This window comes from Rhinolophus sinicus, chromosome 17 (genome assembly GCF_057876585.1).
Source record: "Rhinolophus sinicus isolate RSI-liver-muscle chromosome 17, RSI-T2T, whole genome shotgun sequence".
NCBI lineage: Eukaryota > Metazoa > Chordata > Mammalia > Chiroptera > Rhinolophidae > Rhinolophus > Rhinolophus sinicus.
Window position 1 is genome coordinate 206,386,936 of NC_142517.1, and position 12,763 is coordinate 206,399,698.

A 12,763-nucleotide genomic window follows, 5' to 3' on the forward strand; every position below is an offset into this window, starting at 1 on the left:
CCAAATCTTTTTGCTCTACACACACATTCACAGAAGCTATCTCTTCCTCTCTTTAATGAAAATAACATGTGCACATGGTAGTAAATCTCAATAGTACAAAAAAATGTTCAGTGGTAAATTCACTCTTGAGACAATTTTAACACATTTCCTTGCCTACTCCAGAGCAGAATAACAAATTAAAAGGTAGACAAGCACTTTGATAATAGCAAACAGGGCAACTGAAGAAACAGGAATTAAAACGTATAGGTGTGTAGGGCAGCTCAGAATAGAGGCTTATAGCTCCATGTAACTCAGCCCTCTACAACTATATGTGGTATAATTGATGTCACAGTGGTGACTCCACATTTTTAAGAAAAGGTTAAATCATCTTTATTCAGCTCTGTTTTGGATGGTAGGAATACGTGACATGCATTTTTAAAAAGATTTTCTTCCAAAATGATATAAATATAAAAGTATGATTCTTAATGGTAGAATGATATTTCAAATATCTGGAAACTTCATTTGTGTAGAATATCTCTTTTACCAAAAACTCCAGATAAATTAATTCTTGTTAAAGTAGCTTAAGGGTCAGATTCAGACTCTAATCTGACCATAACCAAAAAACCTGATTGGTGCATTTTTCTAAAATAATGAATTTTATCCCTGATGCCTTTTTAATTTATTGAACAGATTCTATCTTTGACTTAAAGGGGCAGTATAATATCTTTCATAGGCCTAGGAAGACACCTTCAATATCAACCAAGGACATTTTTAATCTATCAGTCATATTTACCAGACACCCACCATTAAGGAATTTTTAATGATATCTGGATTGTGTCCATTACACATTCATTCATTTGTGAAGTATTCGCTGAATTCCATTTGCTTGTGGAGATGAAGTGAACAAGATAAACATTTTCCGCCCTATGTAATTTATAACCTTATGCAGATATAAACAAGTATATTGATAATTTTAACATAGACATGGTAGAGCTAAGACTAGCTCACTTCAATAGGGCCCACAGTACAGCTGAAATATTTTTTGGCTTTCTGTTTTTCTTAATACCTTTATCCATTCTCTTTGACGAGATCAGTGAAAGAGCTAAAACTGGAAGAAAAGCTATTCCAAACTTAACCTGTTCTCCTAAGGCTCCTTCGCTCACTTCCGGCTGATGACTGAACTTACTTCTTATTTTAATGAAAGACTTAGACCAATCTGAAAGCTCTGTCACATTCACCTTCTCTTCTCAGAATATCTTGGTTTTCATTCAACCTATTCTTCTTTGGGGTTATATTGTCATTTCCCTTTTCCAAAACTAACTTCCTCTTAAGTTCTCAATTCTAACTCTTCAATTTGCGGTCTTACTGAATACGTTATCTTCTTTTTCGCACATAGAATCTATTCCTTGCATATTCAATTCCTCAGTTCTCACTTCTTTCTTGTAGACCTGCTCAGGTTTCCAATTAATGAAAAATAAAACCTTTCCTTATCCCTTAAGTCTCTTTCCTTCATCATCAAACTTCATTAAATAATTGCCTATCCTTTCATTTCCAACATTCTACTAAACAACTCTTAAAAATCACTAATTAATACCAGTTACTGATTTTGTTCAATATTCAGCACTGTTGACTAAGCTTTTCTCCTTAAAACTTGTATCATTTCTTGGCATTAAAGACCACCCCCGCCCACATCCTAGTTCTTTGTCTTATAGAATCTGTACTAACTTTTAAAAAAAATATTTTAAAAATCTTATTAGTTTCAGATGTACAAAACAACATAATAGTTAGACATTTAAACCCCTCATAAAGTGATAACCCCCCCCACAAGCTACTACCCCTCTGACATCTTATATAGCTGTTACAATACTATTGGCGATATTCCCTATGCTGTACTGCACATCCTGTGACTATATAGACCTATATATTTAGTTATAGTTGGCATTCAGTATTATTCTATTTCAGCTCTTCAGGTGTATATTGTACTGGTCAGGCATCTACACAGTCTATGACATGATCCACCTGATAAGTCCAGTGCCCATCTGGCACCTTACATGATCTTTACAACATTATTGATTATATTCCCCACACTGTATTAATTATCAATTTGTATTTCTTTTTTTTAAGATTTTTATTTGGGAAGAGGAACAGGACTTTATTAGGGAACTGTGTACTTCAAGGACTTTTCCAAGTCAAGTTGTTGTCCTTTCAGTCTTAGTTGTGGAGGGCGCAGCTCAGATCCAGTTGCCGTTGTTAGTTGCAGGGGGCTCAGCCCACCATCCCTTGCGGAAGTCGAATTGGCAACCCCATGGTTGAGAGCCCACGCTCCAACCAACTGAGCCATCTGACCATTCGGGAGCTGAGTGGCAGCTCATTGACTTCATTCTAGTTGCGGAGGGCACAGCTCGCTGGCCCATGTCGGAATCGAACCGGCAGCCCCTTTGCCCAGAGCTCACGCTCTAACCAACTGAGCCACCTGTTGGCCCCTCAATTTGTATTTCTTAATGCCTTCACCTTTTTCACCCTGTCCCCAACCCCATTGCCATCTATCACCCTGGCAGATTTAGTATCCATCTGGTACCATACATAGTTATTACAATATTATTGACTATATTCCTTATGCTGTACCCTACATCCCCATGACTACTGTATAACAGCCAATTTGTTCTTCTTAATCCCTTTCCATTTCTCCCATCCTTAACCCCCTCCCATCTTAAAGAAGTCCTTGTAAGACTCCTTGTAATACTGGTTTGGTGTTGATGAACTCCTTCAGCTTTTTCTTGTCTGGGAAGCTCCTTATCTGTTCACATGCCGGGAAGGGGGAGGACTCAACAAAGGAACAATGGCCTCTGCCAGCTCCTCCATCCAGGAGAAATCTGCCTCTCCAGCCCCGGTCCCAAGCCACACAACTCAATTCCCCACCATTTGTCCCTGCCACCTTTCCAGCTGCTGCCCCAGCACTGGAGCCCAGAGTGAGTGATTCCGTTGATGGATAAGTCCACGCGCGGTCCCTCTAAGAGGAGCGCCCACGATTGCAGCGCACTCGGTCTCACTTAGTCACAATCTCTGCTGGTTTTCATAGCCCAAAATTATGGGGACTTCTCTCCCCAGCACTGGAACCCTGGGCTGGAATCTCTCACTCCTCTAGGGGATGGGGAGGGGACCCCCACAGGCAAAATAGCCCTCCTGATCTTTGGGACCAGCCCGTTCTGTGTCTCTGACCTTCCTACCAGTCTGGAGGTGGCTTCTTCTGCAAGTCCTTAGTTGAAAGGCTTCAGTTCAGCTTGATTATAGGTGATTCTCAATAATGGTTGTTTTGTAGATTAGTTGTAATTTTGATGTGGTTGTGAGAGAAAGTAAACACAGCATTTACCTACTGCGCCATCTTGGTTGTCTGGCCATACTAACTCTTATTCTACCCTCTTAATATTCAGATCCTCCCCCCACCCCTTTCCTGTCCTCTCTTGATTTCATCCTCCTCTTCATTTCCTTTCTCAATTCACTCTTATGTTATGGTTTCCATCAACTGGTAGAAGAAAGCTCCTGAAACACTTTTCCAGCCTAGTGGTTATGATTCTGTGGTTATGAAATGAGACAAGTAACATACGTAAGCGTTAGGAGATCGCAGACAAACCAATTTCTCTGAGTTTAAAACTCAGAGAAATTGGTTTGTCTGCATTTATAAATGCAGTTCTCTGCATTTGTAAAAAGAAACGTGACATAACCTGCTCTGCCTATGTCACAGCACCATTTGATCTAGTTGATCATTTCCCTTTCCTTAAAATAGATTTTCAACTTGGCTTCCACTAGCCCACAATTTACTGGATTTTCTACCTCACTGACTGTTCCTTCTTAGTTTCCTTTACTTGTTCTGTTTCATCTCCACAACCTCTTAATATTGGGGCTCCTCTGAAACTCGTTGGTGGACCTCTTCTCCCTTCTGTCTGCACTTGGTGATCTCATACGTGTTTATGGTTCTAAATACTATCTGTATACTTTAGCTCCCAAATTTATATCTCTAGCTTAGATCTTTCCTTCAAGCTCCACTCTTACTGTTCAACTACCTACTCAGTATTTCCCTTAGATGTCTAAAAAAAGTCTCAAAATATCCAAAACTGAACTTCTGTTCTTTCCCTCCAAATCTGCTCTCTTGGTTTCTTTATTTCAGTTAAAGGCATATAGATCCTTCTAGTCTCCTTCTCTTAAGCCTACATTTTATCCATCACAAAATCTTGTTGGTGCCAAAAAATGTGTACACATTTTAAGAAAGGAAAAAACTATTAAAATTGTAATACTCAATATATATCAATAACAAAAGATGAATACAACTCATGTATATACATTTTTTGGCACCCCGGTATATAAATATAAATACACACATAAACACACCCCAAACTCAAACTTTTTGTGCCCTATCTCCACTATTTCCACCTTATCCAGGTCACCGTCATATCTTGACTGTATTTCTGCCTCTTACCTGGTTATCTTCTACCTTTGCCCTCTATTCTCAATATAATAGCCAAAAGGACGCTTTTTAAACAAGTCAGATGATGTCATTACTTTGCTCAGAATCCTTTGATGGTCTTCACTTACAGTAAAAGCCAAAGTTCCTATGATGTCCTGTGTGACCTGACCCTGTTTCCAAGTACTCTTCCCCGTCTTCACTACACTCAAACTATCGGCTTCCTTGCTGTTCCTCAAACACACCAAGCACTGTCTGTCCCACCATAAGGACTTTGCAGGAGCTGTTTCCTCCACTAATACACTCCTCCCAATAGCCACTTGGCTCGCTCCCTCACTGCCTTCCTTTCTTTGCTTTAATGTCACCTCATTGTTGAAGCGTACCCTAATTAATCCTGCAGTGTGCCCTCCTGGCTCTTCCAGTATCCCTTACTTGATGGCCTTTTTTGTTCTCCTTAGTACTTCACCTTTTAACTTACTTTACCATTTACTATTTATTGTCTGTCTCCTGCTAGAATGTAGCCTTTGTCGTCTTTTGTTCACTGATCTCTTTGAGTTTATCCCACTTGGAGTTTGATACATTTCTACTCTTTCATCAAAATTTGGAACGTTTTTGGCCATTGTTTCTTTAAAGGCTCTTTCTGTCCCTCTGTCCCACTCCTCTCCCTCTGGAAGTCCCGTTATACGTATGTTGGTGATGATGCTTGATGGTGTCCCACAGGTCTCAGGCTTTCTTGTTCATTTTTCTTCATTCTTTTTTTCCTTTTGCTCCTCAGTCTGGATAATCTCAATTAACCTAACTTCAGTTCTCAATTAACCTAACTTGATTCTTTTTCTGCCTGCTCACTTCTGCTGCTGAATCCCCTCTAGTGAATTTCTTTTTAATTTTTTTTAATTGGTGAGTGGGGAATTGGGGAACAGTGGTTTCTCCAGGGCCCATCAGCTCCAAGTCATTGTCCTTCAGTCTAGTTGTGGAGGGCGCAGCTCAGCTCCAAGTCCAGTTGCCATTTTCAGTCGTTAGTTGCAGGGGGCACAGCCCACCATCCCATGCAGGAATTGAACCGGCAACTTTGTTGTTGAGAGCTCCCGCTCTAACCAACTGAACCATCCGTCCGCCCCCTCTAGTGAATTTTTAATTTCACTTATTGTACTTTTCAGTTCCACAATTTCTATTTGGTTTCTTTTTATAATTTCTACCTCTTTATTGATGTTTTCAGTTTGGTGAAATATTGTTCTATTTCCTTTAGTTATTTGCCCATGGTTTCCATTAGCTCTTTGAATATATTTATGATAGTTCACTTAAGTCCAATACTTGGGCTTCCTCAGGGACCAAATCTGTTAATTTATTTTATTCCTGTGAATGGGCTGTACTTTCATATCTTTGCATGCCTCATAATTTTTTGTTGAAAACTGAACATTTTGAATATTATAATTTGGCAACTCATGAAATCAGATTCCCCTTCCAAGGGCTTGTTATTGCTATTTGTTGTGAATTGTAGGTTGTTCAGTGACTTTTCTAAAGTAGTTTTGTAAAGTCTGTATTTCTCATGTATACATGAGACTGAAGTCTGTTCCATTAGCTTAGTGGTCAGCGAATGTTTTGACAGTTTCCTTAAATACTCGGAGCCAAGAAAAGAAAAAAGAAAGGAAAGGAAAAAGAAAAAAAACTCTCCCAGTCTTTGCACATTGGCTCTGTGTTGGGGCACTCTTTCAGTTCTTAAATTAGCTAGTCATTTACCCCTCTGCTTTACCCTCACTTCCTGCTTGTACAGAGCTTGAGGTGAACGTTCAGGGTCCTCTCACGCCTTTCCTGAGCATGCGTCCAACCCTGAGCATGCCTGGGATCTTCTCAACTCCCCTGGTATACTCAGGAGCTTTTCAAAGCCCTTTTGCCCTTTCCCAGCCTCTTCCTTTCTAGGCTTTTCGGTTTGTTTATAGCCTGTCCTGACTATTAGGCCTTGCCCCAGGCTGCTATGGCCAGCACTTTAGCCTTTAAATATTTTTGGGCAAATGTCGCCTGGGGAATTGCTTCAGCCCTGAGAGCACTTTAAGTTGAGTGAAACAAAGGCAAGCTATTGCATTGGTCTTTCAGGGAGCCACCAGACAGGTTAAAACGCACACCCACATTTCTCTGAGAAGGTCGGTATTGCTTCCTCTCATTAGCATCTTGCACCAGGAGCACAGGCTGCCATCTTCACTGCCACTCCAGTCTAGGGAATGTAGGTGGTAGGTGGACAATCTAAAATGTGTAGCACTCTTACAACAGTGCAGTAGCATGCTTCTTCATTAAGCTTTTCGCTGGTTGTTGTAAGTATTTGACTAGACTATAAAAAATGATTCTGACAGTTTTTCCTAGGTGGTGGTTGTTGCCTAGTTATTGTCAGAGAGCTGCTCATACTGTATCTGCTTTTGTCAAGAACAAAAGAAAAATGAGATTTTTTTTTAAAGATCAGTGGAATGATACAGTACAATTTAATGAAATGATGATGTCTTTAATCAAAAGAATTCTTATACTTGGAATTGAATTATAGTTTATTATAAATATCTATGATGTAAATTTGCTCGATGCTGCAGGTCTTCAGTAATCACTGAAATTAGCTATTAGAAGTGGACTTTTATTATCAGAACACTTATTTAAATGTCAGAAATGAATTAAATTTTTTGAGAATCAAAGTGTATTTGTGCTCATTTTTATAAAATCAAGGCAATACCAATAAAGTCTTTTAATGATCTCTAAGTTGGTGGCAACCCACTCATATTGAAAGACTTGGTTTGCTGATTTAAAGGGGGAAGATTGTGTGTGCTAATAATGCTATAACTTTTTGAATATTACAGATTTCTCTAGATCCAAGAATACAATCTGAGATTGTTAAGAGCCATGTTTCTTATTATGGTTAAGTAGCAATTTCGTTGTACTAATATAAATCTTACGAATCTACTTTCTTCTCACCTCTTTGAGATATCATGCTCCCCACTCACCCCCCATTTTGGCAGCACCTGAAAGAAATTAATCTATTTGCAAATATACCAAAAGCTTGTTTAAAACTATACTAATTTTTAGTTTTCTAAAGTCCATTTTAAAAGAAAATATTAAAGGTGGACTAAACTTGTAAAGTTTGGAGCAGGATCTGTGTGGTTTTGTATTTTACATGTAGTAGATATTCAGTAAATACTAAACTGATAAAGTAAAAACTACAAATAATATTAGCTTAGGATAGTTTCATGGGACAAAAGTATATTTGGGAAGCAAAACATTTCTTCTTTCTATTATTTTCTTGATAATGAATATTTTATGCATCTCTTTTGTATTGTGATGAAAACAAAATCCAGAAAAGTATATCTCTCCTGGCCCTTTTTAACCTCTAATGATAGTCACTGTTTTTATATATAAACTAGCCAAAAATATAAAAGAGTGCAGGAAAAGTTGCTAGAATTCCCACAATATGTAGCTCCATTGTTAAAACAAATGCAGCCAGCACATCTGTAATTGAATAAATATACTTCTAAATTCTCAACGTATCAAAACATAAATATTTAAAAAGGTTAAGTCATAGATAACACATTGTGTTAATAAAATGATTTCCCAAGTATTTAATTCTTTGCTTTCTACCTTTCCCCACCCTACAAAACAATCCACTATTTTTCCTGTGACTTAGCCATTTCTAGACATTTATTTTTCAAAATAGGTTCATGGAGACATAGAGATGAGCTTTTATTGCTGATTGAGAATTAGTCATTTTAATGTTTGTTAGAAATGCTAATCTCAGGGTATTATAACAAACTATACGAATTATTTTGTGATATTATCTCAGAGATAAACGTTTATATAGAAAAGCTTCAAATATATGGTGATGGAAGGAGAACTGACTCTGTGTGGTGAACACACAATGGGATTTATAGATGATGTAATACAGAATTGTACACCTGAAATTTTACTAACAAGTGTCACCCCAATAAATTTTAAAAAAAGAAACAAAGAAAGAAAAGCTAAGATTTAAGGAGTGTCAGAATTACCTAAAATGACTGAAAGAAGGCCTAATGGAATTTAAAATTGGGGGTATTTTCTTTTAATTTGTAGGTTTCTCTCCATCTCTTGCCTTGCCTCACCTCTCTTTTTTTTCCCCTCCTTGCAGTTTATTTGTGGAAGAAACCAGGTTATTATTACTGTCAAGTTTCCAACAGTATGGATTTTGCTGAGTGCATCCCTATGTGTAATATAATGTGTTTTTCGGTCTTCTATATTTTCTGTAAATTGATAGTTGGAGCTAGAGGCTTGGTCACGTTCAGATTCAAATTTTCTCCTCTCTCTGGAGGGGCAGGACTGGCAGTGCATATAAGGTCTAGTTATTTCTCTTTCCATGATGTTAGCAGTCATTGATAATTATGCTAAGGTCCATTAATTCATTCCACATTGCAAAATGGTGATTATGTAATTTTTATCATTTATTCATTTGTTAACTGTTACTTAACATTTTTTATATAGACGTACACTATATGTATATATATACTATGTCTGGATAAAGATTAATATGCAGAAGTTTTGCTTTCAGTGAATGTTTGCATTCCGATCATTGCTTAGAAAGATTCTTTTGTCCTTTTAGCACTGCCTGCTGAAAAGTTGAAGTAAACAAAGAATATTATGGTTTTATTGTACTCCTGAAGAGATTGAATGTTTAAGCTAATTTATTAAAGTATTTGTCATTCCTTGTCTTAACACTTTCCTGAAGAATGTGTCAGAGTTGGAACTGTTATTGGACTGAGAAACTACAAGAATTTTTTTATGTGCTTTTGAATTTATAGCCCTCACAACCTATTTCAGTCTTTAGGTAAAGCTCTGCACTAAGCTCCCAGTGTTTATGTTCCCAACAAAAAACTTTCTAAATCTCATGAAATTATTAATGCCCTATTCTGAGTATACTACTTTTTTAACAAGTGGGGATCATATTAATAAAACAAATGAAGTTTTAAGGTACATTTAGGATAAGCTTTGCTATATGAGTCAGTTTTCCCTGGAATATCCTGCCCTTGCTACAGCTGAGGGGCAAGTGGGTAAGTGTCCTGTGTGCCATTAGCTCCCTAAAAAGTTGGTGAGAAGTCTGGAGGTCAGAACCCTTAATGTAACCAGTTTTCTTGGTTTAATATCCAACTTGCTTTGTATTGTTTTGGGTAAACTTTGGGGCATGAGTTACCTTACCTTTTTTAAAAATAAGAGCCCAAACTATAGCATTTGAGTAGCCAAATTTCTGGTTCTGATTCGAAGGCAATTTCTGGTTATGATCTAGGTTTCAGTGGTTATAGTATAGTATTCTGTATCATCACCAACTCTGCGCAGCATGAATAAGGTAGACCAGATATTGTTTTATGGATAAAGCAAGTAAGGCTCAGAGATTTAGTGATTGCCACTCTGTAAATGTCTGCACTAGAGTTGGAATCCAAGTCTTTCTGATTCTAAGTCCATGTTCTGTCCACCACAGCAACTTGAAGATGAGAGAGAAAGGAGGCAGAGAGATCATTTAAGGAATCACTGTATTATTTCCAAGAAGAGATGATGAGGGCCTAAAACAGGCAATGGAAACAAACCAGATTAAAGGGTTTCACTTGACTTGGTAGCAGATTAGATGTGGGGAGTGGGGGAATAAAATGATCGAAGGATGTGAGTTTCCACTGTGGTCATGGTGGAAGAAGCAGTTTAGCTGAGGCTGCCCTTTATTCCTCTTTCTGTATGGAATTCTGTGTTGATTGAAGTGTTTGTGGTGTATTTGGTTATGCCATTCAGTGGATACTTCAAAATTCAGGATGCTGCTCAAACTATTTGGAATCCATTCATAGGGAGTTGAACGAGAGGGGGGTGCACAGGTATATATTCTTAATTCCTGTGTCATTATGTTAATCCTGTGGCACTTACCTAATGAGAATTATATATTCATAATTCTACCAAGGGTCTACCCTGAGGTTTATGGCCTCACCAGATTCCCACTGTGGTAGACCCCATATGCTTAGAACAGTGTTTCTGCCCATATATATATATTGCTGTATTTTTCCTCCTCTAGTGAATGTAGATTAGAAAAAAGACATCACATTCTTGAAAGCATCTTGATTTATTAATATGATTTAATGTTGAGGTCGCAGAAAATATTCAATAAGGAAACAATGGTTAATAGCCAGTATGTTGAAAGAAAGGAATTCATACATGCATAGTCGGGTGACGTGGCAATGACTTGTGCTTATGCCCTTGCACAGTTCCTGCTCTGGGAAGGTTTGTACAAATAGTAATGTTGGCAAGATGACTGTTAGCTACAAGCCAAGAAATTTGATTGAAACAACAAATCAGAATTTAGTTACCTATTTCAGTGTGTTTCATTTTTTACAGCAGGTCTTCTCTAGACCTATATGTGGTCTCCCTACTGGGAACTTCAAAGCACATAAAATTTAAAGACATTCATTTAGCCCTTATGAAGTAACACTCACAGGTACTTGTTAACTCTCCCTTTTTTTTATTATCTAGCTGAATTATAAACTTAAAGGGGAAGGGAAACAATGAAGGGCTTGATATTTTTCCCAATGGTTAACCATTAGGCCTTGAGCCTGGTAGAAAATACTTGGTTAAGTCTCTAAATATGAATTTAGTTTGGCTCCCTTTGTCTTTTACTAAGTGATAAAAATTATCTTTAGTACCTAGCACTGTGCTAATATTTATGGGAAATAAAAAATATAGAAGACAGTCTCAGCCCTTGGCCCTTGAGACATGTGCAGTCTTTTTTTTTTTTTTTAATTAAAGTTTATTGGGGTGACAATTGTTAGTAAAGTTACATATATTTCAGGTGTACAGTTCTGTAATACATCATCTGTATATCACATTGTGTGTAAGACATGTGCAATCTTGACTGGTATTATTTGTAATTAATTAGGTCACAAAATGCTTGAGTTTGTCAGAGGATTTGGGCATCAAATTATGGACTGAGTGTTAAGTTCTTAGCCTGACAGGAGTGAAAAATGAACGTTAAATGATGGTGCTGTCAACTACAAGTTGCAGAATAATTCTCCAGTCTCTTTGGTGTAATATCACTTTAAATTTCATAGGAATATTTTTCATTGAGGAAAGGTCTACTGGTAATGAACATTGATTTAAAATCTGATGTTTGGTTCATTTTTTAAATGCCATAGAATTGTAAAGTGGAGTACACCTTCTGGAACTGCTCGTCCCATTCCTTCTTTTATCAGATGTGGAAAGGGACCCCAGACTGTTCGATTAATTGAACCTTGTCTCAATTATCCTAGTTATTTACAGACAAAACAAGAACTTGAACATGGGTTTTTGACTCCATGGCTTCCTCTTCTATAACTTATCATTTATCTCATTATGCATTAACTCAAAGCATATGTGTTCTTACCATATTTTCAGTTATTTGCTCATTTGGTTTTTGTCTTCCTGCAAAAAGTTATCTCTAATTACAGAAAAGAAAATGGGACTTGCTTAATGTCATGTACCAAGAAATTAGCAAAACTAGGACTAGCACCCAGATCTTCCATTTGGTAGTATATTACTTTTGTCCCAGCACCGAATTTTTTTTCCATATTGTTGCCATTAGTGTTATTTCCAAATTATTCATATTAGGAAACTTAGTCAAACTGAACATTTTTAAGAAAGAGTATGGACTCTGTTGTAGGGGGAAATAATCCAACTTTCTCTCATAGCAGAATTCTACTTTCATTAACTTGGCTCTACTCCATTTGAAATGTGAATTTACCACTCACTGGAGTTCGAGCTAGGGGACAATTCCAGCATTGAATTATAGATTTGAATTGATCTGTAGGTAATAACTGCTTTCAGGATAGTCTTTTTTTTTAAAAAAAGATTTTATTGAAGTATAATATACATCCGAAAACATGCTCATAGTCATAAGCCTACAGCTTGATGAATTTTCACAGCTGAACACACCTGTGTGTTCACGATCATTGCCAGCCTCCCATAAACTCTCCTTACACTCTCTTCTAGTTACTACCCCTGCCTGCTGCCCGGTGAGTGTAACCACCATGACTGGATAGTCTTTTAGAATCAGATACTTCATTAGTCAAGGATGCCCTGTGGTTTTTTTCTTTGTCACAAATGTAAGAAAATGAGAAAAGAACAATTTCTCTGTTCTCATTAACACAAAAATAATTGCTAAAGACAAAAAAAATCAGAGTGCCCTCATTTACTGGTTTAATATTCAACCAAAGTAATGCTGGCAGATTTCAGTCTTTCTTGCAGCTTTGGAAACATCCTGGAATCTTTATAAAATGACTTTTGTCTTCTGAAACAAAACACAGAGTAAATAAGATTGGC

General features: G+C 37.3%; 1 protein-coding gene across 2 annotated transcripts in view; it reads left to right on the plus strand.

Moving 5' to 3' along the window:
• The window catches only part of PSMD1 (proteasome 26S subunit, non-ATPase 1), a 92,213-nt gene that overhangs the window by 51,052 nt on the left and 28,398 nt on the right, over positions 1–12,763 (plus strand). The window lies entirely within an intron of this gene.